Source organism: Molothrus ater, chromosome 9 (genome assembly GCF_012460135.2).
Source record: "Molothrus ater isolate BHLD 08-10-18 breed brown headed cowbird chromosome 9, BPBGC_Mater_1.1, whole genome shotgun sequence".
In the NCBI taxonomy this organism is placed as follows: Eukaryota; Metazoa; Chordata; class Aves; order Passeriformes; family Icteridae; genus Molothrus; species Molothrus ater.
The window spans coordinates 4,262,142-4,287,823 of NC_050486.2; the positions used below are offsets into that span (position 1 = coordinate 4,262,142).

Consider the following 25,682-nt stretch of genomic DNA (forward strand, 5'->3'; position numbering starts at 1 on the left):
AGATAAGATATAAACTCAGTAGTGGTTCTGCTAGTAAATACAAGTAGCCTCAAGCTCTGGTACGTGTCTTGTTGGTCCCTGCAGTAATTTGACAAAGTACCCTTCCAACAACCTCTTGAAAAGTACAATGTGAGCAATTTTGTTGATCCCTCAGTATCTGGAATAGTAGGAAGGGACACTTTGCCAGCATTGGTGTGGGGTTTGGATGTCTCACCCATGTTCAGTGCTGGCCCATCCCAGGAATCAGATGTGTTACTAGGAGGGTGAGGAAAGTTCTCTCTCTAAAACTGTCACTTCTGGAATTTTGGCTACCTTTGGTGGGGAAAAGTGTAGAAAACTTCAAAAAGGTAGAGTCTGTGATTTAAAGTACAGGGGAGCTTCCACACAAGGAGAGATTCATCAAACTGAGATGTGTTGTTTGAGTAGTGAGGCAGCTGGGAGAGAGGGATGATCAAGCCAAGCCCAGTCCAGAGAGGAGTAGGATGGTTTGTATCTTGTAATGTGGGTTACCCAGTGAACTCATTAAGCAAAAAGTTTAGAGAAAAGGAAGGTAAGTCCATTCTCCTGACATGCATAATTACATATATATTCCATCATCACTTGCTGCTGTGGAGTCCAAAAGAGGAGGGTGAATAGATGTGAAGCAGCACTAGATCATCACGGAAGGCAGATCCCTGAGGATGCTGAATGTAATCAAAGGGTTTGCAGCAAGAAGAGAATCATAGATATCCTCATTTGCTTTCCCCCTCTCCCTCTTGGGAAGGCTGTGGCCATGTTCTTATGTCTGCTTTGGCTTCTAGTCTGGTCTCAGAGACTGAGTGCTGGAGGGTGTGGTTGGACTGACAGCACTTCCCTTCCTCAGGAATGGACGTTCCCAGTCTTCTCCCACCACGGGAGACCTTGTGTGCTGGATGAGGAGGGAAGGTGGTGAAGGAAGGGCAATGATGCTGGAGTACATCATGATTCCCACCAGGACCATCTGGCCTGGGGGGCGTGGAGGACACCGCAAGCCCATGGGGCTGAGGCTCTGGCCTTGAGAGGTAAGAGCCAGGTGTGTGGATCTCATGGCAGCCCCGAGCTGTGACAGTGCCACAGCAAACCCTGTGAGGGTGGTGTGTGGTGCCTGGGCCAGGAGAGGCTGAGCCTTTTCATCCCTCGTTTGGGCGCTGTTTGAGTCGGCTGCCGCAGTCAGGCTGCAGGGTCATATTTGGAAGGCTTTCTCAGCAGTGCACACATGTTAATGATGTTTGAGGAGTAGTTTCTGTGGGAGACCTGGGAGCCAGGCAGCTCTGCAAATCAGCCCATTAGTATTTTTAAAAGAAAACCTCCATCCTATAGGAACTGCTTTGGCCTCTGGAGACGTGCCAGAACTGTATCCCAGACTGCACCGCATCCGCTTCTATTAGATCTTTCCCTCTCTCCTTTTATCCACCCCTTTTCCTTCCCTCCTGCCTAGAGCTTTCTCTTGCTTTTCTATCCAAAACACACTTGAGCTGTTCCTTTGGAAGTTTGCACAAGGATAGGTTGGCGTTTACTTTTCCCCCTGCCGTCTCCTTTCTCCTTTTGGAGCTAATCACCCCGGCAAAATTGAGCTGTAATTCAGTTGGCAGTGGTCAGATTGAGCTGAACATGTGTGCTCCAGCACATACCCAGATTCTTGCATCAACAAAAATGAGCACAGACAGGCACAAAGCAAAGGAGAGGTGGCGTGGCCTTGTTTAAAACACACTCGTGCAGCAGCGTCAGCCACCTGAACAAAAGCTGCCTGTCTGCTTTTTGGAGGTGGGTGAAAGAAGAAGTTATTTGGCTTGATGTGCACAGCAAGAAGGGGAGATGGTGCTTCCCCCCTCCTCCCCCTGCCATCTGCAGCTTGGTGGCAGGTAGAGGAGGTTGCTTTGGTGGGGAGGATTTGTAGCTGCCGTGAGTCAGTCAGTGTGTCAGGGTAAATCAAGCCTGACGTTTTTAACATCTTCCCCACACAAAGAGGGGGAGCAGGGGGGAACAGAGGAAGCAATTGTAATTTTATGTCTATATCCTGCTCGACTAATCAAGGTGAGCAAGAGACTTGCCAGCCAGAGGTTTTCCTCTTGTTAGCTTGTTCATTTCTCTGCTTTGCCTTTCTCCTTCCTTTCCTGGACTACTGTAGCAATCTCCTTTGTAGGGAAAGAAGGATCCAGCTGATCAGTGCTAGAGGCTTGGAGACAAATGGCTCTTGCTCTTCCAGACTGTCTCTTGTAGCAGGTCTCTAATTAGATAAGTGAAAACTCATGGAAAAACACATTTTGGCAGAGGTTTGACTACCTTTGACCCTGTGTCCTGCCTCCTCACTCCTATTCAGACCCTAAACTTACTGTTAGCCCTGCTGGCAGGGCTGTAGTGCACCACTTCCTCTCCTGCCCCTCTCGGCAGCACCTTGTTCAGGTTGGACAGGCCTACAGGTGAGCTATGGAAAGAAAGAATATCTGCATCATGAGGGGAAGGTAATTCCAGGAGATTTCCAGCAGCAGCATGGCTTTAGAGCTGTGCTTGGTATGCCTCTTGTCTTGCCTCAGGCATGTGCTGCTGCAAAGCCTCCCTGTGCCTTTTCCCTTGCTGCCAGCACTGCTCTAATCCCAGGTGGGCTAATTCCCTCTGGAGAGCAAGGAGAGGAAGGGAAGCAAAGTAAATTCATAGACAGGTGCCACCCTTCCATTGCCACAGCCCAGAGTATGGGTGTAACACATCAGGTGCATCCTGGTTTGAATACTGGGATTAACAGGGTGCTCTTCCTTGTGCTGGGAGCCATGATCCATGGGATACTTGGTGGCAGTAAGAGAGCTTGTGCTCCAGGGGAACAGCCTGGCAGATTCAGAGCTGTCTTCCAGCCCATGGCATGGGCTGTCCTGAAGGTGAGTGAGGTGGATCCTCATGGTCCTGCACTGGAGCTGTTGAGCAGCATTAACTCTGGCCTCTCTCTGCTGTTCTACCCAAGCAATCAACAACAGATTTTGACTTTTGAGCCAAGGCTGACAATCTCGAGTCTGACTTGCCCAGTGCCCTTTTGTGCTGCCCAACTTAATGCAGATGGAATGTATTAAATTGGTGAAAAAGCCCAAAAGCTGCCTGCTGGGTCCATGTGCTGGCAGGGCAGGGCAGCATCATTAAAATTCCTGGTGTGCACAGAAGTGGACTAAGTCATCAGCACAGGGCAGGGAGCCTTGGAGTCCTGAGTGCTCATGCTGATTTACACTAGCTGGGGAACTGGGCCAAATCTGTCTCGTTCAATGAATGATCATTCAATTTTTCTCTCTGCTATCAAGCCCTTAAACAAAAGCCAATTGAAATCAATGGGAGACTTTCATCATTTTCAGGGTTATAGGCCTAAAAAATTGGATGCTTGGGGAAAAAGCAGGCAGGGGAAGAGAGAGGGAAGAAGGAATAAATGCTGCTGTAACATTATGGCTTACAACAGAAACAGATGGAAGTGAGAAATGCTTTAGTTACGATTCTCTGGCAGCAACAATTCAGCAAAGCTGTACATGGAGATGTGTACATTGAAGAGCATCCTTCCTTATGCAGACTGCTCTGTGGGTGCAAAGGGAGCCTGTCCCTCTGTGAATCCCATCTCTGCGTGTCCTATTTCTATATGTGATTAACTTCTCCACTCTTCCATTGCAGTTAAAGTTATTATTAGTGGTAAGCACATGCTCCACAGCTGGCTGTTCCACACAGAAATGCAGGAGGAAGTGCTGCCTTCTGCTCCCAGAAACTGGCAGGATTTTTTTTCTTTTTCTTTTTTTTTTCTTTTTTTTTTTTTTTTTTGCAGTAGCTGGAAGAGAGGGAGGTTAATATCTCATCCAGCCTCTGGCTGTATTTTGATAAAATCCTTTGTCCAATGACTGCAAAGCATTTTGCACATACAGCAGGATAAATCCCCTTCAGACAGGTATTATCTGGCCTATTTTTACAGCTGAGAATTTGCAGCCTTCGGAGCCATCCGAAGGCGCTGCCTGCACCTTGTGATCTCCCCGGCTGACTGAATGTGTCAGGATGGGTGCTTCAAACCCAGCCCCAGTTCCAACACAGCCCTCCAGAGTGCCTGGGTACCTTAGATCCTTCCTCCTCAGCCTCCCCATCCCTATCACAGGTATGACAATCATCCCTTCCCCCGGGTAAACATTTCATTATGCGCTGCTGCCGAAGCACCTCGGAGGGGAGAAGACCTACAGATAAGTCTGCATTCTCATTTTGGCTGTGTTTGTGTGCCTGTTTTCTGCTTTAACTGCTCTTCCCTTTCTTTGCCTGCTCATTAGTTCTGCCTGAGTGCAGGACCTCTCCAAAAAATGCAGTGTTGGCAGTGGGCATGAATTCTTAACGACTCTTGTCTCTAATGACAGAATCCAGGGCCAGGCAGGCAGTCTGCTTGCTGGGAGAAGGAGAGGCAGATGAGACTGTGGCTCTTCCCCTTGTCACGGGGGTGAGTTTGCAAATTCACGGGAGGATCTGCAAAATATGCTCAGGTCTTGGACTGCTTCTCATGCTGCAAGGAGAATTGCTTGAGATGGCAGATGGAAAGAGATGCCTCTCGGGCTGTGGAAGGTGTTGGATTTGTTTTTAAAGCTCACTCTGGCCTCTCTCTGCTGTTCTACCCAAGCAATCAACAACAGATTTTGACTTTTGAGCCAAAGCTGAAAATCTCGAGTCTGACTTGCCCAGTGCCCTTTTGTGCTGCCCACAACTTAATGCAGATGGAATGTATTAAATTGGTGAAAAAGCCCAAACAAAACAATACAGCAATCAATTCACAGGAAAAAAAAAAAAAAAAAACAAACAACTGCCAAGGGTTCAATTTTACTGAACAGGAGAAGGACTTTTAATAATGGAGAGATTAAAACTTATTTTTAGTAGTGTTTTTGTTGTCTTCCTTTGTTATTCTGTCCTTGATTCAAAGTTTCCTTCACTTTTTTTGCAGATGCAGCTTTTAATGTGAGTTTGCTTTTCTTTCCCAGGCCATTTTATTTTGTTTAAAGGAGAAGGAACTCTTCACAAGTTAGAAGAGGTGAGAAGAGAAAGACAGGTGAATCCTGCCTAGGTGCCTTTCTTTCTGTTTCATTTAATGTCAGGCATAAGAAGGAAAAGGCCCATTAAAAATCTTTGATTTTTGATTTTTAAGAGACAAACCAAGGAAAATTACAATTTTCATACTGGTGATGAAATCCTAGATTTTTATTTTGGTGGATTTGTGCTGAAACGTCATTTGGTGGAATTGTTATGTTCCTGATGAAATCTCAGTAGGCACTGAGAAAATTTCAAGTTGATTGTGGGATGACCAATCCCTCTTGAGGTTCTGGTTATTTCTTTTGATTTGCCCTGGTCTCTCCTTCCCACTTCCATCCTTGCTGATGCATTTTTCCACTCCTATTCCTGTTGCACTGCAATTTCCAGCGCCAAGACTATTGAAATGCCCATGAGGTATTTCCTTCCTTGATGGACTGTTTGGGTTAAAATCTTTGTGAATCCCAGAGATGTCATCTTATACTGAGTTACCTTCATTTCACACACTGTTGCTGGAAAACTTTTCATTTTTATGCTCAGAGTGCTTCACTTCTTCTATAAGGAAAGGCAGATTCTGGCACTGGAATATTCCATGTGGCCTGTGGAGGTTGGCCAGGCAGGCTGGATCTCTACCTGTGTTGACTGCAGCATTAATTCTGGCTTTTCAAAAACTGAAGTTCAGCTTTTTTGCTGGTTTATTGTTCCTCAATACCTCAGAATTGTTAAATAAATAAGTAAATAAATAAAAATGGCAGGATTCATTTGGGGAATCTTCAGAACCATAGGTAAACCTTTGATTTGGAGCAAAGAGAAAGATGGGAAGTATCCTGTCAGGGTTTCTCCTTCCTCCCTCAGTCCCACCTGTGTCCATGGGCCCAGGGAAATGAGCTGGGGTTCACCCAGTTCTGACAGATGAGTGCATGCTGAAACATCAGTGTCTTGCACCTCTGGCAGTGCTCTTGGCAGAGTAATCTGAAAACCAAAGGGTCTCTGGAGCTCTCTTCAGAGCTCTGTGGAAGTTTCTTCTGCATGAAGCCTATGCCATGGCTTTGGAGACGAGACTTGGCCATCTCAAGACCAGAGAGTTCTGCAGGAATGTGGAGCCACCACCTTTTGTGGCACCCTGATGTTCTAGCCCAGCTCTGGGATGAAATATCCAAAATCCATTTGTGATGAGGTCTTTGGGAATCTCTTCTCCATGTGTTGCTGGCAGGAAGTTCCCACCTTCTGTGTGTGCCTCCATCCCCTCAAGCAGGCATGTTGATTCCACATTCCTCTTGTTCTTGAGGGCAGGTTTTAAAATCCTGTCGTAATTATTCACAAGCTTTGATTGGAGCCCACGCTCAGAAACACTATTTGCATCCAGGGAGGATCTGATTATAATTGCTGCAGAGAAGTTTGTTTGAGACTGATTCTGTGTCAGCTTGAGATTTCTTGATGATGCTCTTTGGGCATGAGAACTGTGCAGGCTCAAGGTCCAGAGAAGGGCAGTGGAAGGGACTTGGGGTGTCAGGCTTGGGGATGCAAATTGCTTTTTCTTCATAGAAGATGGATATGGAAGGAATGCTGGAGAAAGAGCAGAGCAGTAGAAACTGGAATTACCTGACTGGTCTTTGGGGCACCACTGTCTTCTCCACCCTAAAGACTTGAGGAGGCAGCCTGTTTTCTTCAGGGTGGTTGATTTGAATTACCCATTTTAATCATGATTTAAATCAACAAGCAGGAAATCTTGATTTTAAAACCACGTTTTAATCTTGTATTTTAAAGTTCATTTCCTAATGAAATGTGGTTTTTCATTGGTTGGCATAATTTGGAACTATTTTTGGCAAAGCAAAAGGGGACGCGACACCCATACATATTTATTGGTGTGACTGTATAGCTCAATAAATATCTGTTCTAACTTTTACATCTTTTTATTACATTGAAGGAATGGAAAGCATGTAATTTCTGATATAATAGCCGTGGCTTTGTTTTTTACACTTGTCTCAAGCTATATGAGGACAAAAATTAAAATGCAATTAAAAATGCATGAAGAAAGCAGTTAAAAAGTTTGTTGTTGGTATCGCAGAGGGCTGGAACAAACCTCTGCAGATAATCTACTCCATGTGTTGGCACTGAGGCAAGATCAATTACACCTTTCCCCTCCACACAGGTGTTTGTTTAACCTTTCCATAGATGTCTCCAGTGAAAAATTCTGCAACTTCCCTGTATCTGTTCTAGGTGGAAAGTTTTAAATCTTTTTTTTTTAGATGTCTAAACTTAAGCTTTCTTTGCTCCAAGTTAAATTATTTCTTCTTCTGTCACTGAACACAGAGAACAATCGACTGCTGTCTTAATAACCTGCAAGCTACTGGAAGATTGTTATGCCTCTGTGCCTTAGTCTTCTCCTTTTTTTTTCTAGGCTGAATGAACCTAGTTCGTTTAACCTTTCCTTGCCAGCTCTTCCTAAAGCTGTGATGGTTTAATTTCTTCTCCTCCAGACTGCCCCCTGCTTTTTCATCTCTTTCTGCATCTGCAGTGAAATTACTTTGGGGGTGCTTCAGGAGGAGAAATTGCTTGCCATGCCGTGTAGGCAAACTGTGGAACTCATTGCTATGGGATACTGTGGAGGCTAAAGATTAAATAGGTTTGGAAAGGGTTTAAACAAAGTAATGAAAGCTGTTCCTGAGCTGTGCGTTGCTGGAAGGCCTTGGGAGATTGGGATAAACAAAGGGTGAAATGCTATGCTCTGCCTTAAGGTTTCATTGCTGGCTTTGGGAAGCTACCAACCCTGCCAGGGGTCATATTGCCATGCACTGCCCTGCATCCATGCTGTTGTGATGTACTGGGAGCTTGTCCCACTGCTGTGTTTCAGGGAAGTGCTGCAATGTGTCCATGTCTTCCCCCAGAGCTTGTCTTTCCAGCCGCTGCCTCCCACCTAACTGGAAAAACAGAGTCCAGCTCTGACTCGAGCATGTTGGGAATCAGAACCTCAGAAAACCTGGATGGCAGCAGGGGGGGTATGAATTTCCTGGGATTTGAATGTTAACCAGATGCTGTTTGGGAAATGTTCTGCTCCTCTGGCAAGCAGGAGCGTGGGGTGGTGCTGGTGACTTTGTGGAGCACCAGGGTGGTTAATGACCCCCAGCCAGGCTGCACCAGTCTGTAAACAGCCACAAGGAAGCAGAAATCTCTCTCTTCTCCAGAACCACTGCATTCGACAGCTCCCCTTTCATCTGCTCAGAAAGTGCTGAAGTGTTTCTATCTCCTCTTCAAAAGCAATTCTGCACTGCCCAGAGGGGGCTGTAATTCACATGGGGAGCCAGGATAAAATGATACTCCCCATCTCAGCAGATGAGCATAAACCATGTAAATTCTGACTTCAGCTCCTCAGTGAGATTTAAATGTGATGGTGGGAATGTGGTGACAAGGACTCTGTGGGTCACCAGCAGGATAAAGGTGCACCAGGAAGCCATTATTTCTGGAAAGGCAGGGTTTGAGGGTAGCAATGCTTAGCCCTGGAGCGTCCTCAGGAGTGTTTAAAAAGGTAATTGGAATCTGACTTTCCTGTTTGCCAAGCCTCATGATGCTCTCTGGTTTTTGTAAGAATACCCTGTTATTGAAGGTCTTTATAGAACAGTCCCTCTTTGTTCCCATCTGCTCTTGGGCTTCCAAATCCCTTTTTCCTTTTCAGTTCCCCTTATGGAGGGGAGCACTTTCTCAAAAGACCCTGCCTGATTTTAACTCTGCTGAGGCCACTGAAGCACAGCAAGGATTGGGTAGATTCACCATTCCTTGCGGGGAGAATGAGACCAATTCAACATTTAAAGGGAAAGCTGGGATGTGGCTTTTGGTAGGCTGGGGATCATAGAATCCTAGAATAGTTTGGGTTGCAAGGGACTTAGAGATGATCTGGTTCCAGTGAGGGTGTGTGGAGGTGGAATTAGGCAGCAGTGAAACAGTGCTGATGGTGTTTCCCTCACCATGGTGGGAGGCCACGGGCAGAGGGGCCAGGGCCAGCTGGGATGGGCAAAGTGAAAAGCTGCTCATCATCTCCCAGGTGATGGTCCCAAAAGGAGGGTGGTTGTGTCTGAAAGGGACTCATGACAGTCATTGTGTCTCTTGCACCTCCTGAAAAACATTTGCACGAAGAGATGTCTTTGTTTTAAGAAATAATAAAGCTGGGCAGCTTGCAAGCCGCGTGCTTGCTTTCTCCCTGGTGTTCCCGTGCTTGGCAGTGCCTTTGCTTTTGCAGAAGAAGTGTGGATTTGTTTTTTAACTCTTGCTGCTCTGTGAAAGAGAGCAGCCAGAGATTGAACAGTTTGGGACTTTGCAGGTAGGCAGGGGGTGGACACCAGTCCTCTTTAATCTTGGGTGCTGAAGGTGATCAGAGCTTTTTATATAGACCTTTATCTGTTGGCAACTTAATTAACTAATGGTCCCAGAAAGCTCTTACAGAACAATTGATTGTATTCACTTCAATATCGTTATCTCTGTCCTATTGGCACCCAGGCAGTTGTGCAGACTTTTTTGGGTGGTGAAAGCTGGTCATGGTTTCCTTTCCCGACCCTGGTTTTTTATCCATAGGTTTTTGGATTAGAGATTTAGCTTCAGAGAGAATTAAATCCTCTCTGTCTGTGGCTGTGTGGGGAGCACGTGGCTGCAGCTGTAACAGCCTTAGAGTGTGAATGGCACAGGGCAAAGGAAACATGATCAGCATTGTTTCATTGCTGCCTTGCCTCACTGTCTGTGCTCCCCCCCTGACCCGAGGACACACGTGAGAGCAATACAAGATATTCAGCCCCTCATCACGTTGTGTCTTGTCTTTGCCTCTGGCCTGAACCCAGGTCTTCTGGTTACCAGCTTTTGCAATTCTGCTGGTAGCCCTCCTGGTGATACATGTCACGTTGAACTCCCGTGTCGTGGGTGCATGTGACAGAGAGAATCACAGCCCTTATTTTAATAAAGCTTAATTCCTCTGCCTCCATAAAAAATATCTATGTAAGAAGACACAGCTGAGCCCTCAGGTCTAGATAGGAGAAGGTAGAGGGAAGATCTCCCCCCAATGCTCTGTATGTGTGTATTTAAAGTGCTTTCCCATTGCAGGGGTGTGGACTCCTGGGCTTGTTGGATTCACTGAGTTCTGTGACAGGGATTGCTGGGGTGAACTGGGATTTGATGGGAATTGAAGCTGGCTGTGAAAAAAAAAAAATTACCTGAGTCCTCCTCCAACTTCATACTGGGTTGGATTTTGCATCATCTTTGCCAAGGTCAGAAGAAATTCATAATGGCAGCTAGGACCAGAACAAAGAGCTTTAAGACTTGATGGAAGTCTTCCCCTTTTTCCATCCCTCCAGCTTCCTTGGACACCTGGTCATTCCCCCTTCCACCTGCCCTTTAACCCAGCAGCTCATCACCCTGCCTGTCAAGCACATCTTCCTCTGCTACCTCTGTCTGTCCCCATTCTGTCCTTCTGTCCCCATTCCCATCCTAAGGTATCCCAACCCTACTGGCATTGTGGCAGGCTCCTTTCTGGGGCTGAGGGTAGTTGGGTCAGCCCTTCCTGTGTGTGGTGCTCTGCAAGAGAGGGAGCTACTCCTCTTTTTATTAAAACATAATCAAATAGGCCAGCACATATGGCGGCATCTCCATACAGATAAGATTGTGATCCTTCAGACCTGGAAGTGAGAACCATCCAGATGCTGGAACAACCAAATGTTACTTTCTTATACATTTTAGTCCCTTAGTGGGGTCTTCTGGGCTGCTGGTGGCTGGGGAGATGATGTAGCTTTGTTTGAAACCCACAAAAGGTGGGTTTTAATCAGTTTGGCTTCCTGTATGGCTGGGTGAGAGCACCCCAGAAATGTAATGGGCTGCTTTCACGGGCAGCAGCTCATGCTTGATATTTATAGAGAAATGGTGCTTTGAAAAGACCCCGTTTTTCAGCCTCTCCTGCTGTTCTCCAGCTAGGGCTGAGCCTTGCTGTTAATAAGGGAAATGCAGACATTTCTTCACAGTAAAGACAAAAAAACCTCCCCTTTGCTTTCCTTCCCATCTTGTCAGGAGCACCCTGCTGTGCCCCTCTGCTTTCTTCCCATATCACAGAGGGAATGGATTCTCTCTCTCAGTTGTACTCCTCACCAGAGCCCTGGTTGCTGAGTGTGTGTCCATGCAGCCATATCCCTTCAGCTGGCTTTTATTAGCAAGCAGAAAGCAAAGTGCAATGGTTTGGGGGGGGGGGGGGGGGGGAAGGAGGGGTTTGGGAGACCTGAGGTTAAGTCTCAGTTGTGTTTTGGATTTACTGTACAGCTTTGGAAAAGTCATTTGTGTGCATCAGCTCTCTACCTGTAAGCATCAGTGTGGTCTGACCGACTTCTGCAGTATTAAATGGTAGTTATGTGTTGCTTTTAACCATATTCCATCCACAGAAGAAAAGGAGTGGGTGTTGAAGCAAGGGTCACTTTGAAGCTGAGCCTCAGCCGTTTGTGTTTCTCAGGTACTTTCAGTAATGTGACCCATGCTTTATGTTACAGGCTGCAAATGCTGCAAAAGGCTATTTTGAGCCCTGGTAGCTTTAATTGAGATCCAGGCTCCTAGCAGTCCTTGCAAAATGAGCGTGACACTCTGTTGTTCTAGTGAAAAAATGGGTTTCTTAAGCTTTTTGGCTGTGCTTTGGATAGACATTTGTGGTCTGAGGTGTCACTGAGAGAACTGGGGCTCTGGCTCTGCAGGACTCTTCAGATGTGTCAGAATTCTGATTTCATTTTCTCTCTGGAAAATCACTGGCCATACAAGAAACTGATGAGAAAATGCTTGCTTAAAAACTCAAGGGATGCTCCATGGCAAACCCATGGGAGGATCAATTTCCCAATTTTCCTCCTGTCTGCAGGGGCTATTAGGAGATTCATTTATTCTGCTTGAAGCCTGTAGGTTTATAAACATAGGCTCTTCTCTTCAGCTGAGCTGAGAAGAGCAGTATTTGAATTCTTTTGGGACAGGAGCTGCCCGTCTTTACCATTCAGATTAGGAGTGTAGCAGAGGGAAGGGGGGAAAGCCAGAGGAGCACCAAAAAGGTCTTGGTTTGTACTGGACTAGGAAAAGCTGCATCAAGGTGAGGATGGGTAAAAAATGTCACAATTAAACTTGTGCTGCTGCAGTATAGAAGGATTAGAGCTCCTACTGCAGCATCCCTGGTGTAGTTGTGTGGATGAGGATGGGCCTGAGGACATGACTGCGCTTTTAGGCTTAGATAAACTAATTGGCTTTGGAAGGTGGGGCAATGGGCAGCTTTCCCTGGGCTGTGGCAACACTCAAAAGAACATGTTGGCATTTCTGGGGCCTCTGAATGTCACTGGTATGTTGCAGATGGCTTTGGGCTCATGGCTGAGAGGTGCTATCACAGGGAAACCCACCGTGTCTGAGAGCTTGCAGAGCTGAGGCTGGAGAAAACATGTGGGATGGCTTCTCTGTCTGTTTTCATTTTCCTGTGCCACACTCAGGAAGATTCAAATATCCAGAGACCTGTTCAGTTCTGAGGCCTCAGCCAGTCTGTAGCTGCTGGGGTCACTTTCACCCTGTGGGTGGATTGGAAGGCTCTCACTCCTTCCTGCACACGGATCGAAGGGTTCTGCTCCTTGCCTTGTGAGACAGAATGACTGCAGCCGCTGTGAGAGAGCAGGAAATCATCTCTGTAAAGCTGTCTGGAAAGCCTTGAATTCAGGTACAAGCCTCATGTTTATAGGAACATAAAAGGAACCATGGAAACTAAATATGGGTCAGAGCACCCGCAAATAGAAAAAAAACAGAGGGATTGCAGAGTTACACTAATTTTTCTGCCTTTTGATTTGCTGTGGTGGTTTCAAACCTGCCTGGGGTCCTAGGCTCTGAAGGAGGCTTTGGGATCCATAGGAGTAAGGAATATTTTTGGGAAGGCAGAGGGCAGAAGACTTCATTTAAATGCCTTCCTTAAGTCCATTTAAGACTTCATTTAAGGGTCATGCTGCTCAGTAAGATGTGCTGGCTGTGACATTCCCATTGAGCCCCAAGGGACATCAGGTACCTGGAGAGGAATGAAGAGCTTCACATGCATGGTTGACATGGAACTTAAACATTGCTTCCCTCTGTTCCCTTGTTTAGAGGATTACCCTGTGGAGCTCTGCATGCCCTCCTGGGTCTGTCGCAATGATTCAGCTGCTCTGCAGTCCTCAGCTTCATCACGGGGAAACTTCTTCACCTAGCTGCTGCCAGCATGCTTTTGGCGACCCTGGGTGTCCTGTCAGCTGTTACAGGCCATTAAAGGATTTGTTTCTCGGTGTATGAAAAGGCTTAATTCAATTCTCATTCTCTCCTGGCATTCCTCGGAGGTGAGTGCGTCCCCTCAGCATGAATCCTCCAATGCCGCTAATTGACTTGAAAGTAGCTCGTGTCTCCTTGGAAATGTCACCCAGCCCTTTTCAAGTGCAATTCCAGGCAATCAGGATCAATATGTTTCTTTAGCTAAGGGTATTAGCACATGACTGACAGCCCTGCGGCATTAGCTTATTCATATGGACTTTCAGATGCTCATTTTTCTTCCCTGTCTCAGCTCCAGTCCCAGTTAGGAGAGCTTGGAGCAGAGCCATGCTCTGAGCTGCAGCTGTTCCCAGAGAACTGGTGGGTCCTGGGCTGGCTCTGCCATCCCTGCCCCAAATCCCTGGGCTGCTCTCATTCCCTGTCTCTCAGGTGAGTCAAACTGCATTGCCCCACCCCCTCGCTCATCACGTCGTGGCCTCGAGGTGCTCCAGAAAGGATGGGGCTGGATTTCTCTGCCCCTGTTAATCAGCCTGGTGCTTCTTTGATGAAAGAAAAGGTGTCAGCATATTTTGGCAGCGCCTCTGCCCGGAGAATACTGTCAGTGTATCTGTCCCTCCTCAGATCCCTGTGCTCCCAGGGAGGCTGCAGTCAGCAGCAGAGGAATTCCCTTGCTTTCCTCCTCTTGTGGCAATTGTGAGGTGGTCAAGGTGCCCAAAACGTTTGGGGTTTTCATTGTCTTCCATCAACTGGACATTCTTCTGCTTCCTTGCCTCAAAAATGTTCATGAATTCATCTTCCCAGCACCCTGTGAGGAAGGGGCGTGCTGCTCTCTCTGGTTAGGTACAGGGGTGAAAGCACTGGGAAATGAATTTAGAGGAGCTTACAAAAGCACTTGAGACAGTGAATTTAATCTGAGCCCAGGTGCCCCTCCCTGAGCCCTCTGCCCCTTCCTTGCCTCTCCTTTAATAAGGCTGCCACAGCTGATGCATCCACACTGCTCCCCTGGAGAGACCTCCCATCCCTTCTGCACCCCAACCCTGCCTCTTTCCTTGGGAAGCAGAAGGGAACTCACCCCCTACTTTGGGAAACACTCAGAAGTCTTACAAGCAACACCTCAGGAACAGATCATAGAATATTTAATGTTTTCAAAGGCAGAAGCTGAGTTGCTGAGAGACCAAGAACCGTGTCCTGGGTGAGATGACATTTCTCAGGCTTGGTTCTTCTGGGTCCCTGCTAGCAAGCAGTGCTCCCAGCTCTCCAAGAGCTCCTCCCTGGCATGCTAGAGCTGCAGGGAAAATGAAGCTAGCTCCCAAGCAGCAAACATTAACATACAGAAGGATGAGATGTGCTGCTCTGGAGTATTAGGAAAACTTTGAGGACTTCTCTGCCATGCTGTGACTTGGAGTGCAGGGCTGGTGATGGCACAGATGATCTGCCCCCACCTGGGATTTGCAACTGCTGCCGAGGCCGAGGTGGGGAATCTGTCAGGGAGCTGCTGAGAGCACGATCCCCAAGGGCACATCAAGAGAGAAACAAGAAATCCTGGAAGTTTTAACCTGTCTGGATACCTGCAGGTGTGTTAGCTTTCCATGCCCTCTGGAATTAGTCAGTAAGGAGTTAAGGTGTGTGCCCTGTGAGACAGCCAGAGAGCGCATCCCAAACTCCAGCAATCAGAGGCAAGGCAACAATTATTAACGCCTCGGCGTTTAATAATTAATTTAATTGTGGCAGGTTGCTTACGCCCCCAGTTATATTGTGAGCTCAGTTCCAGAGCCCTCAGAGTTGTCAGTCAGCAGGTCCATAGATCATGGCAGCCTTAGCATCATGTCAAGGGGCCTCACTCCATCAGGGATAATGAGCATCTCCCACCGGTTCCTTCCCATCATTCATGTGAGATCCAGAAGTTCATCATGTAAATGACAAACAGTGTTAATTTTCTGCAAATAATTCCTCCAGATGTCCGCAGGATTCCAGCACTCCTTGCCCAGAACAGTAAAATATGTTTGTCTTCCTCCCTTATAATTCATCACCAGGCCCACAAATCTCCCCAAAGTCTCTGTAAACAAAGCAGGATGCAGAGTGCAGAGGATAATAGTTCACTGCAAACATGTCTCTGGGTGCCTCTGTGCTCCACACAAGAAAAGGAGTGGTGGAAGAGGTCCAGAAGTTTCTTCTCATGTGAGCTGTGTTTGACTGCATTTAGTCTTGCAAATACAGTGAGTGGTATGGTCTGAGCCAAGCCTCCCACAAGCAAAGTCATTGTGGGAGGAGAAACTCAGGAGGAAATTTTATGGGTTTGAAATTCAGGTCTGTCATTCTGGAATGGTTCAGTCAGGAGTGAAACCTCCTGCAAAACATATCTGCATCACTAGGGGCCTCTCCAGGAGATCCATGCTTTATCATGGATCCATCATGGATCTGCATCATGCTGTGTTTTCTGATGAGTACTAAAGCAATTAGCCGGAGCTTTGTTTCTCCAAGCATCTCTCAGCTTACTGGATTCCAGATGCAACCAAAAAATACATGGAGAGCTGAATTTCAGGGAGGTTTGGGCCACAGAGCACAAGAAGTTTTGGATGAATTTGAAGCTTGGATGAATTTGAAGATATGATGCAGGAATTTGCTCCAGCCAGTATATCTGGCTGGGAATAGGGCAGACCCACGATGAGGCAGACAGAAAAATGACTGTATTTTTGACTCACACAAGAGGTCAGCAGGCAGCTAGGACCCAAATCCAAGGAGGGTGGTGAAAATCCTGGACTCCTTCCCGTGTTCCAAGTAAAGTTCAAAAGAATTTGAGGGTACCCAGCTTGGCCACAGGCTTGAAAAGCTTCTGTACTTGAGATCTATTTGGTTGGATATGCACAAATGTATGTATTGTTTTATTTAGTTGGACATGGGCAAAAACAAGGACATCCCAAAACTCTTCCTCCTCTGGCTGCTGAGAACACCCAGCCATGTGCTCCTGCCTTGCCTTGACACCCATCAAGTGCTAGAGCCAGCCTGGGGGCTCAGTCCTGAGCTCAGCATGGAAAGGGCCTGACCTGGAGACACATTAAGGATGGAGCCACCAGCTCACAGTGAGGCTTGTGTGTGCAGGAGGAGAGAGCATCCCAAGCTCTGGAAGGTCCTGTGAGGGTCCTCTTGCCAGTGGCACAGGGGGGCAGGGTGAGGTGGGTGGGTCACCTGACAGAGAGCAGGTAGGCATTGGTCTCTGCTCACAGAGAGCAGGTAGGCATTGTTCTCTGCTCACAGAGAGCAGGTAGGCATTGGTCTCTGCTCACAGAGAGCAGGTAGGCATTGGTCTCTGCTCTTCTCTTCTCTTTCCCACCACGCTTAACAGGCCCAGCTTTGCTGTGGAATTTTCCTCTCTATTTGCCAGCTCCTGCCAGCCCTGGAAGCTGCTGCACCCTCTCCCTCCCTCACTGGCCTTTTCACACTGGAAGGGTTTTTAAAGGTCCTTCTAAGCAGCAGCTGCTCCGTGGCTTTTTGTTTTTTTGGTGTTTTTTATGATGGGCTGGAAATTAATTTCTTTTTCACTGGCGTTGGACTATCCATTCCCCACGTCACAGTGCAGAATGAGCTCGTAACTCTCCTGACTGCCTCGTGGCTGAGTTATGGGGTCTTCTGCAGGGTAGCCCAAAGGGTTTAATTTAACAGTGGATGTTGGAGGAAAGCAATGGAGTTCTGACAACTGTCTAGTGCTTTTGCTGTCAGTGCATTTGGATAATTTTCCTTTATATCTGACTGAAAGGTTCCTTGCTTTAAATTAAGCTCAGGACTTGTCTTTTCCATAGATGGGGAAAGGTGGATGTTGGTTTTTTTCCCCCTCCCTTCTCTTTTTGTTTGTCTGAAGATTGTAACCATGTCTCCATCCTCTCTAGACTGAGCATCACCAATGCTTTCCACCCCTCCTTGCCAACTGTCTCCTATAGATTTCCAGTCACTGCTGTCTGTTTCCCTTGGACTGTCTCCAGTTGCTCACACCGTCTGGAAGATCAGCATCCCAAACTGGACAACAAGTTCCAGCTGGGCCTGGAACAGCACAAAGACACACGAGGGTAACTTGGACTACTTGCACATGACATCTTTTCTGTGCTCTGATCCTGGCTGCCCTTGGCATGATCTTGAACCTGTTTTGGGGCAAGTGGGGTGAAATGCTTTGGTTGCTGTCTGGGCCACCTGTGGTGGTCTCCTTGTCACCCCACAGGGACACTAATAAGGCCATCTGCTGTAGGAGCCTGTGTCTGGATCAGGGATGCTCGGGTGAGCTAATGGGAAAGGACAAAAGATGCCTGCTGCTTGCGGGAGCTGGAGCTTGTTAACCCCCCTGCAGATGCTCCTCTGTGTACTTTCCTTCATGAGACTGTTCACAGCCTGGTTTAATGTGCCTGTTATGTTCACAGCCTGGTTTAATGTGCCTGTTAATGGTGAAATTGGTGGGGCTGTGTCCACTGGAGCACTCTTCTCCTCACAGAACTGTGGAGGAGCCATGGGGAAAGAAACAAAGTCCTTGGTTTTTCCTCATCCCTAGCTCTGCTTTTCTGTAATTTACCCTCACAGCCATCACTAGACTTCATTTTTTATAAAGGCCCAGCTCATTTTTGGTCCTCTTAATGAGTAACAACATCTTAAGGGCACTGTGCCATGGCTTTGTCTCTCTCAAGGCAGCACCTAATCCTGTAGTATTTGCTCAGCAGAATGGTCACTGCTTTTCCTGGACTTGCATGGAGGACATGGTATGGATCCAAGTGCAGTTCAGCAGCTGGGCTCTTGCACGAGGGTGATTATAAACTGATAGAATTTGTTATGGTGGAAAAGACCTCTTAGATCATCAAGTCCAGCTGTTAACCCAGCAGTAAAAAGCCCCCAGGTGTCTTGTGGACTAAACTATATCCCCAGGTGCCACATCCACAGGTTTATTGAACACTTCTAGTAATGGTGGTTCCACCACTTTCCTGGTTTCCCTGTTCCAGTGCTTGAACACCCTTTCAGTGAAGGAATTTCTCCTAATGTCCAATCTACACCTCCCATGGCACAGCTTGAGGCCACTTCCTCTTGTCCCATCCTTATTCCCTGGGGACAGAGCTTGACCCCTACCTGGCTACAGCCTCCTGTTGGGGAATTGTGGCGAGTGACAAGATCCCCCCTTGGGGCTCTTTTTCTCCAGGTTAAAGAGCCACAGCTCCCTCAGCTGCTCCTCATTGGTCTTGTTCCCCCTTCTTGACTTTGGGGTGTGGAGAGCAAAGCTGAGGCGTTGGTTGTGAAGCAAGATGGCAAATAAGAGTCATGAACAAGAGAGAATTTGTCATGGTTGCTTGTAGGCCAGCCTGGTTGGAGGTGGAAGGAAGGGTGGGTCCAGCCAACAACTGGAAAAGCAGCCCTGAACCTCCTGAGGGAAGGAAGGACTGAGATCTTTGAGTTGTTCTCCTCCTGTTCAGGATTGGGCATGGATCTGACACACCCTGGAGACCTTACAGCATTCTAGCAGTAGGGATGGAAATGCAGATGTATTCTGAGGGTCTGGAGTTACAGCTCCTCAGGTCATGCTTGTGTAACACCTGTCTCAGTGGAAATGACTAGAGAACCTGAGAAATCCCTCTTGTTTCTGAGGAGTTCACCCCCAGCTGGGTAAGGAAATCAGGATAACTGGCTTGGCTTGCCTTCAGCAGTGTATTTTAGGCAATCATCTATTTCGGGCACCACAAGTTCTGTGGGACAGCCCCTGTCTCTATGTCAAACTCATCTCCTGGAGTCAGGCGATTAGATGATGCTCTTTTTTCATCTAAGTGCTTTTTGTTTTGCTTTCTAATCTGTGGAGGGAAGCTGGCAGATGTCATCTTTAAAGGTGAGGAAAATGGAGCCAACATTTTGTATTCCAGAAATCTCATTATTTTCCAACTAATATACTGATTTTGGATGCTTGGGGTTTGGCAGCACTGCAAGGGTCATTGCTGAACAAAGCAGAAGCAGGCCCATCCTGGAGAAAGCCTGCCTGGGTAAAATAAGCATTTTCTAAGAGTGGAAAACATGAATTCTCTGGGTCATGTCAAAGAATGAGGCCTTGTGGGTAGTTTCCCTTTGGCTCTGACTTGATGAAAGCTTTTATAAAAGGAAAAAGTGTGTTTTAAGAAGTTACTTGATACTTATCTGTCCGGAGTGCTTTTCCCAGGCTGGATTTGGGGAGGGATTATCTCAGATTTTCATTTAGTTCTGAAATCCTGGGTATTGGTTTTATAAACTAAAACCCCTTCGCAGCAGGTTGCTTGTTCTGTCTTGTTGTTTTAGCTTGATGCCTGGGAAGGAATTTAAATTTCCTGAACGGATGGAGCCTGCGCCTCGCTGGGGTAAATCAGCATCGTTCAAATATTTAAAGGCAGATGCATCAATACTGGCAGCTGAGGATCTGGCTTACTTTGATTAAAATCTGATCAAGATTACTCAGCCTTGCCAAGGGACTTGGATTACCAGTCTATAAAAAGAAGAGGAGGAGAGGAGAGGACATTAAATATAAAAATAATCCAATGAAGGACGTTAAGCTAAACTCACTGCAAATTGAACAATAATGAAAACATCCTCCTTAAGCAGGTGGAGGGCAGCAGGGCTTGCAGGCAAGCAGGAGGCTTGGAGGTGGGGTTGAGGTAGAAATATTGCCCTGGGGTTTCTCATGGGCATGGCCTCATCTTTTAAAGGCAGATTTTTTTTCAAGAGGGCCTTGCTCATTAAAAAAACCCCAAGGAAGCACTGTGGGAGGAGATGTGGGTGACAAATCCTTCGGAAAATCCTTGCCTCTGCTTCCTCAGGAGACCTGGGCTAGTGCCAAATCTCACTAGCAAAGAGGTGATTGAAGCTGAGGAACAGAAAATCAACTCTCTTACAGATTGCAGAATGTGAAATGTGCTTTTGTCTTTAGGGCTTCTTACAGGGGTTGAATTTCAGCTCTTCCCTTCCATCACAGCATTTTTTTCACCCTGGTTCTTCATTACTTTTTAAATGTAAAGCATACTCAAGGAATGTTATTATGCCATGGGATTAGGCTTGATAGCCAGTGACTGATGGGGACATTGCACCAAGCTCATTGCTTGCTGAGCCATTTCAGGAGCCTGTCCAACCATTTGGCACGTGTCTAGATTTCCCAAGACTTCTTATGCTCATGGTCTCTAAACCCTGGTCTAATGGGAAGTGTCCCTGCCCATAGCATGTGGTTGAAACCAGATGATCTTTAAGGTCCCAAACCATGATTCCCTGTGCTCCTGTGAAAAGCTGTAGCTATTATTAGGTCAGGCACACTTGGATCCTAAACTTGTTGGGTTTTGAAGCCCCCAAATCCCACTGAGATCAGCAGATTTTCCTCTCCTCTTTATGGAGCATGCTGGCTAGCTGGAATGGGAAGGAAGCACATCCTTGGTGATCTCTGTAGAAGGCATGTGGATGGAAGGAGATCTGGGGGGCGTGCAGGACTTGAGTGTCCTTCTTACAGGCCATGTAGGGGGATGGAATATAAGAAAATAAAGGTAGTGTAGAAAGTAATCTCACCCCTAAGGAGTTGCAGCTGGGTCAATTATCAAAGATTAGGAGCAGGTCTGACTTTAACAGGCCACAGCTGTGACCAATGAGAAGAAGAGTGCTGTAAAAGAGTGGGGTGGGTGGGTGAGAAGGGACCTGGAGTCAGTGGCTGCTTTGGGAAGAAGAAAGAGTCAGTGCTCTGAGGAGCTGCCCATGAGAAACACCAAGGAGGTATGGAACTTTTGTGATAAGGAGACAACAGCATGGAACCCCTGCAAGAAGATGATCCCAGGCTACAGTCAGTAGGATGCACAGAGAGCTGGCTGGTCTGAGACTGGAAGATGCTCTGACCGTGTCAGAGGAGTCTGGGAGCCTGAAGATTAAAGCAGCTATAGAATCCTCAAATGGTTTGGGTTGGAAGGGACCTTACAGATCATCTTGTTCCACCCTCCCTGCCACGGGTGGAGGAGGTGACTTAAAGTGACACATCCCAGACTGCTGGAGGGAAGGAACAGGATGGCTGTGGGACCTTCTGGGCAATTATGTACAGGATGGTCAGGGACACTGCCTGGGTGCCCCAGCAGTGATGGCAGTCTGTCCCTTTTTCTGTAATCAGAATGAGGGTCGGATGAGGATAAGATTGTGTTTTAATAAATATTTGTTAGCAAGTGCCTTCCCCTCCCCCCTCCCCTGTAATATTGTTCATTCTCCTTGCAGGAACATGTGCATTGTTCAGCTTCTGTTCCTCCATGTGTCGTGCTCCATTACTCCATCTCACAGAGCAGGAGGAACACTGCCAAGGCTTTTTCTGGGAATTTGCTCTGGTCCTGCTACTTCCCTGGTGGTGCTCAACTGATGTGGTTTGTTTGCAGGGGGAATAAAATGCTCAGCTGTCAGCTCCTGAATGGCCTGTCAGAGACCAGGGCAAGGACCAGCCCCTCCTTCAGCTCTGTGTTACACAGCCATGGTAAGCTTTGGGCCGTGACTTTTGGGAGAGAAAAGTTGCTAAGCAATAAATGTGACCTTCTCACTGTGTTTTAAAAGATGTGAGACTTGGCTTAAGGCATCCTTAGGATAAAGGTTCTTCCCCCGCAACCTTTCTCCGGTGCAAAAACAGGGTCTGCAAGTGGCTGTGATACCCTATGAAGAGGCAGCCCTGTCTGAGGTGTGATTGTACTCTCATGGGGTGTGAAACAGTGTTTAAAAACGTGGATAATTGCAATGCACTGGTGAGCATGTTTTTTCAAACCCTTGCTTTCTTGCTGGAAACAAGATTATCCTTACCCAGACTGAGTGGCTGCAGGGAAGGTGGAGCTGCAGTGGTGCCTGGGCTGTGCCTTGGGTAACTTGAGGCTGAATTTTCTGATGACTCAGAAGGGATCCCAGCAGCCCCTCAGCTGTTTGCAGGTCTGGGGATCAGTGGTACTGTGCTTATGAACCAGCACTGCATTGAGCAGGGCTGGGACCAAAAGCCACCTCAGTCTCAAACTGCCTATAAAATGAAGCAGCTGAGGGTTCCCAAGTGTCAGGTTTGCACTCACAGGCAAGTTCCAGAGAAATAATAAGGTAGATGCTTATTATTTAATAAGAAGGTTCTTGCTGCTTGCTTCAGGTTCTTTCAGGCCATGGGAGGGAGCAGGGGAAATTTGAACCACCTGATGTACATTAGTAATGAGATATTAATGTTGTGCATGAACAGGGGCTTTATTACTCCAGGAGCTGGTGGTACTGAGTATCTTATACTTTCTGATTTATAATTCCTTCCTGGTCTAGAGTCTTTGGTCAAACATCTTTGTGAACAAAGCCTGAGGAATGGGATGGGATGGGAAAGCCCCTTTTTTCATGGGACATGCCTGCAAACCTCTGCTGCCAGGTCACAGAGCTTCAGAGCATTTGGTAAGCAGTGGTCAGCAGTTTGTGTAGCCCACACCTGTGCCTCCAGAGCCTCTGTGCTCACTCAAGAAGTGTTTCCCCTCAGCTCTGACTCTTCAGGTTGTTCTCTGAGCTGTGCTTAAACCCTCTGTCCCACATGGATTTCTTCTCTCCAAGAGCTGGACAGGGCAGCTGCCCATGTTCTGTTGTAGCACCCTTCCTTCTTGCCTTTTTTTCCCTGAGAAAAGAGGGTTAATGTGGGTTTGGCTCCTTTTTGCCCACCCCTAATCACTTTCCACCCTGATGGCTGATTGCAGCTCTGTATGTCAGAGACCTTCAAGATAACGAGCTCCTACCAGCTTGATATAAATAGATGGCCAGGGAGAAGACTTTATCTTTGCCCCTCTGTGCCAAAGGACTTCAATCCTTATCAGTGCAAGAGCATCTGTGCGTGAGAGAATGAGGAACAGAGATGTCATGAATGCCTCTGGGGAAAGCTGTTCTTGGAGACAGTCCCCTACTGCATCCTGCAGAATCCCACTGGGATGTGTAACTCCATGGGAAATGGAAGCATTGCTGGCCCTGCCAGGGGCTGAGCACTGTGTGAGGCTTTCTGTTGTTTGTTTTCCCTGCATCCTTTAATCAGAGACTAGGAGAAGTGATGTGTGTGGTGTTGCCAGCCCGACTTTGAGCAGGAAGCACAGGGACAGGAGCCTGGTACTGGAGCAGAGGATTGCAGCCTGATTCCCAGGGGGGTGAGGCTGTTTTAGCCTCTGGCTGGTTGATGGGGCATCTTCCTCCTCCAGCAGCACTTGTTTTCCCGGGAGAATAGCCCCTGTTTCTAGGATGGTCCTCCAGCTCATCACCCAACTCCCTTCCTGCCCTCTTTGCCTTTTGCAGAAAGCTGTTTAATCAAGGGTGTATCAAAATCCATCTGTCTACACTGGTGTCAACAACTTGGCTTCAGGGACATTTTAAATCATTTTCTAACTGAATTCTGTAATGGATTTTATTGCTGAGAGAATGGAAAGCAGGGCAGCAAAGGTGTTTTAATTACATCTGACTGTGGCATCTTGCAGGCTTGCCCTGTCAGTTGTTCTGGCATGGCACCATTTAGAGCCTGCTTCTGCCAGCATGGGCACATGCTGGAGGGGGCTTACCGATCACAGAGGAAATCATTGATATTTTACTACTGACATTATCTTGGAGCTGTGTCTTCTTTTTCTACCTTGCTTTTGTGGCATCAGCTTCTCCTGCTTTAGAGGATTCCAGTCCTGTATCATGTCATTTGGGGACAGTGAAAACCAGCCACTTGCCCTATTATTGTATGGGCATCACACTGGGGTGGAGCAGAAGTGCTTTGCCTGCTCTGAAGAGAAGCTGTGTTGCTGCAAGGGAGATGTCTCTCTGAACCCTTTCCCCAGCTCACAGCTTGGTTTCACAGCCTGTTGACATGCAAACAGCTCCCCTTTTTCTGGGTCAAGCAGGGGAAGATTGAGATGCTGTCTCCAGCAAGACTATTTGGGGGAAGAAGGAGGGAATGTGACAGGGCAAGGCTGAGGGTCTCACTAGGCTGAAACACCCTTGTCAGACCCATAGGGTGGGATCAGCAGGTGGAGCAAGTCCTGGACAGGCAGGCTGGTGGTAAATGCAGTAAAGCACATTTTTGGAAGTGCCTGTTCACCACACAAGAGGAGCTCCAGCTGGGTATGTGTGGTAATGCCAAGAACTCTTGTATCTGTACACGTTTAAGGTGTATTTTCACGGTCGCTCAGGGCTCGTGGTCTCTGCAGTGATGGCTGTGTGTTTTCTGGAGCATTCAGCAGGTAGCAGCTCCCAGTGGCCATACTTTGAGTTGCCATTTCAAACTGCTTAACAGGTTTGATTCTAATCTGGGGTCTGGAGGAATGAGCGTCCCAGGAGAAGGAGAGCAGAGCTGATGTCATTTTTCTACATGACTGCTAATACTGCCTCCATTCTTTCTAAAGCTTTTGGCTATGATTTAACAGGTAGCCCAATCCTCAATATCCACAATTTTTCAATGTTGGAATGTGTCTGTGTTCCTGACAACACTCATCTGTGTCATTTCCTCCTCTTAATAGTTGTAAGTGAAGCTGCAGATGACAAGTGCTTTGTTTGTGACTCCTGGGTGCTCTGCACTTGCATCTCCCAACAGATGCAGGGCAAACTCTGCTCCTCCTGTCTGGCCTGGCTTGCAGTGATGGATTAAGTGGGTAAGAAATAGAGTGGTAATGAGATAACCACTGACATCAAGCATTAACGTGGGAATAAATGAAGTTACCAGCCAGAACTAATGGCTTGAACTATCACTGGGTTGTAATTAATGAGTGTGGTGGCTGAGATTTACAAGGATATTATAGGATGCTCCTTGCATGCAGCTTTGGGTTTTATGGCTTGCTTGGAGAGAAACTGGTTAATGCCAGGAACTTAATGAATGGGCAGAAGCTGTTCTTTGTCAGTTGGAAGTGCCCCTCTTGTCGAAGAGGCCAGAATGGCACATGTGGAATATCTGCCTTTTCATTATCTCAGGGACTGCAGGAGGGTAGGATGTTGTGGCCTCTCAGTGTGAGGTACCTTGCAGCTCATTTCTTCTGTTTTATTAGGTCAGAGTAGGAGGAGTCATGGTGGAAGCAGTGCTGCTGAAGAGAACCTATGGACAAGTTCACTTGTATGTAGAAGAGATTGCCATTAATGTGGGTTCTCCACCCAGGACCCCTGAACTGAGCAATGACAACCTGCCCTGTTCTGCCCCATGTGGGTGGGACTTGTGGTTTCTTCTTCAGGTCTTCTTCTTGCTGCTCTGATGTCCGTGTGATCCAACTGCCTGTACCTCATGCAGGAGTTTCCTGGAGCAGGAAATGAGGTGTCCATGCCCAGAGGGCTTTGCCTGGAGACTCAGCCCTCCCTGCTCCTGCAGCTTTCTGGGTGTGTGACCCTGCTTAAGGCTTCTCAGACATGTAAGAAACATTTCAGGGGTG

General features: G+C 47.3%; 1 long non-coding RNA gene across 1 annotated transcript in view; it reads left to right on the forward strand.

Moving 5' to 3' along the window:
* The window catches only part of LOC118689620 (uncharacterized), a 90,050-nt gene that overhangs the window by 20,790 nt on the left and 43,578 nt on the right, over positions 1-25,682 (forward strand). The window contains exon 3 of the long non-coding RNA XR_004980655.1: positions 21,684-21,778. This is a non-coding gene — a long non-coding RNA (uncharacterized LOC118689620). The remainder of the gene's footprint in view (positions 1-21,683; positions 21,779-25,682) is intronic.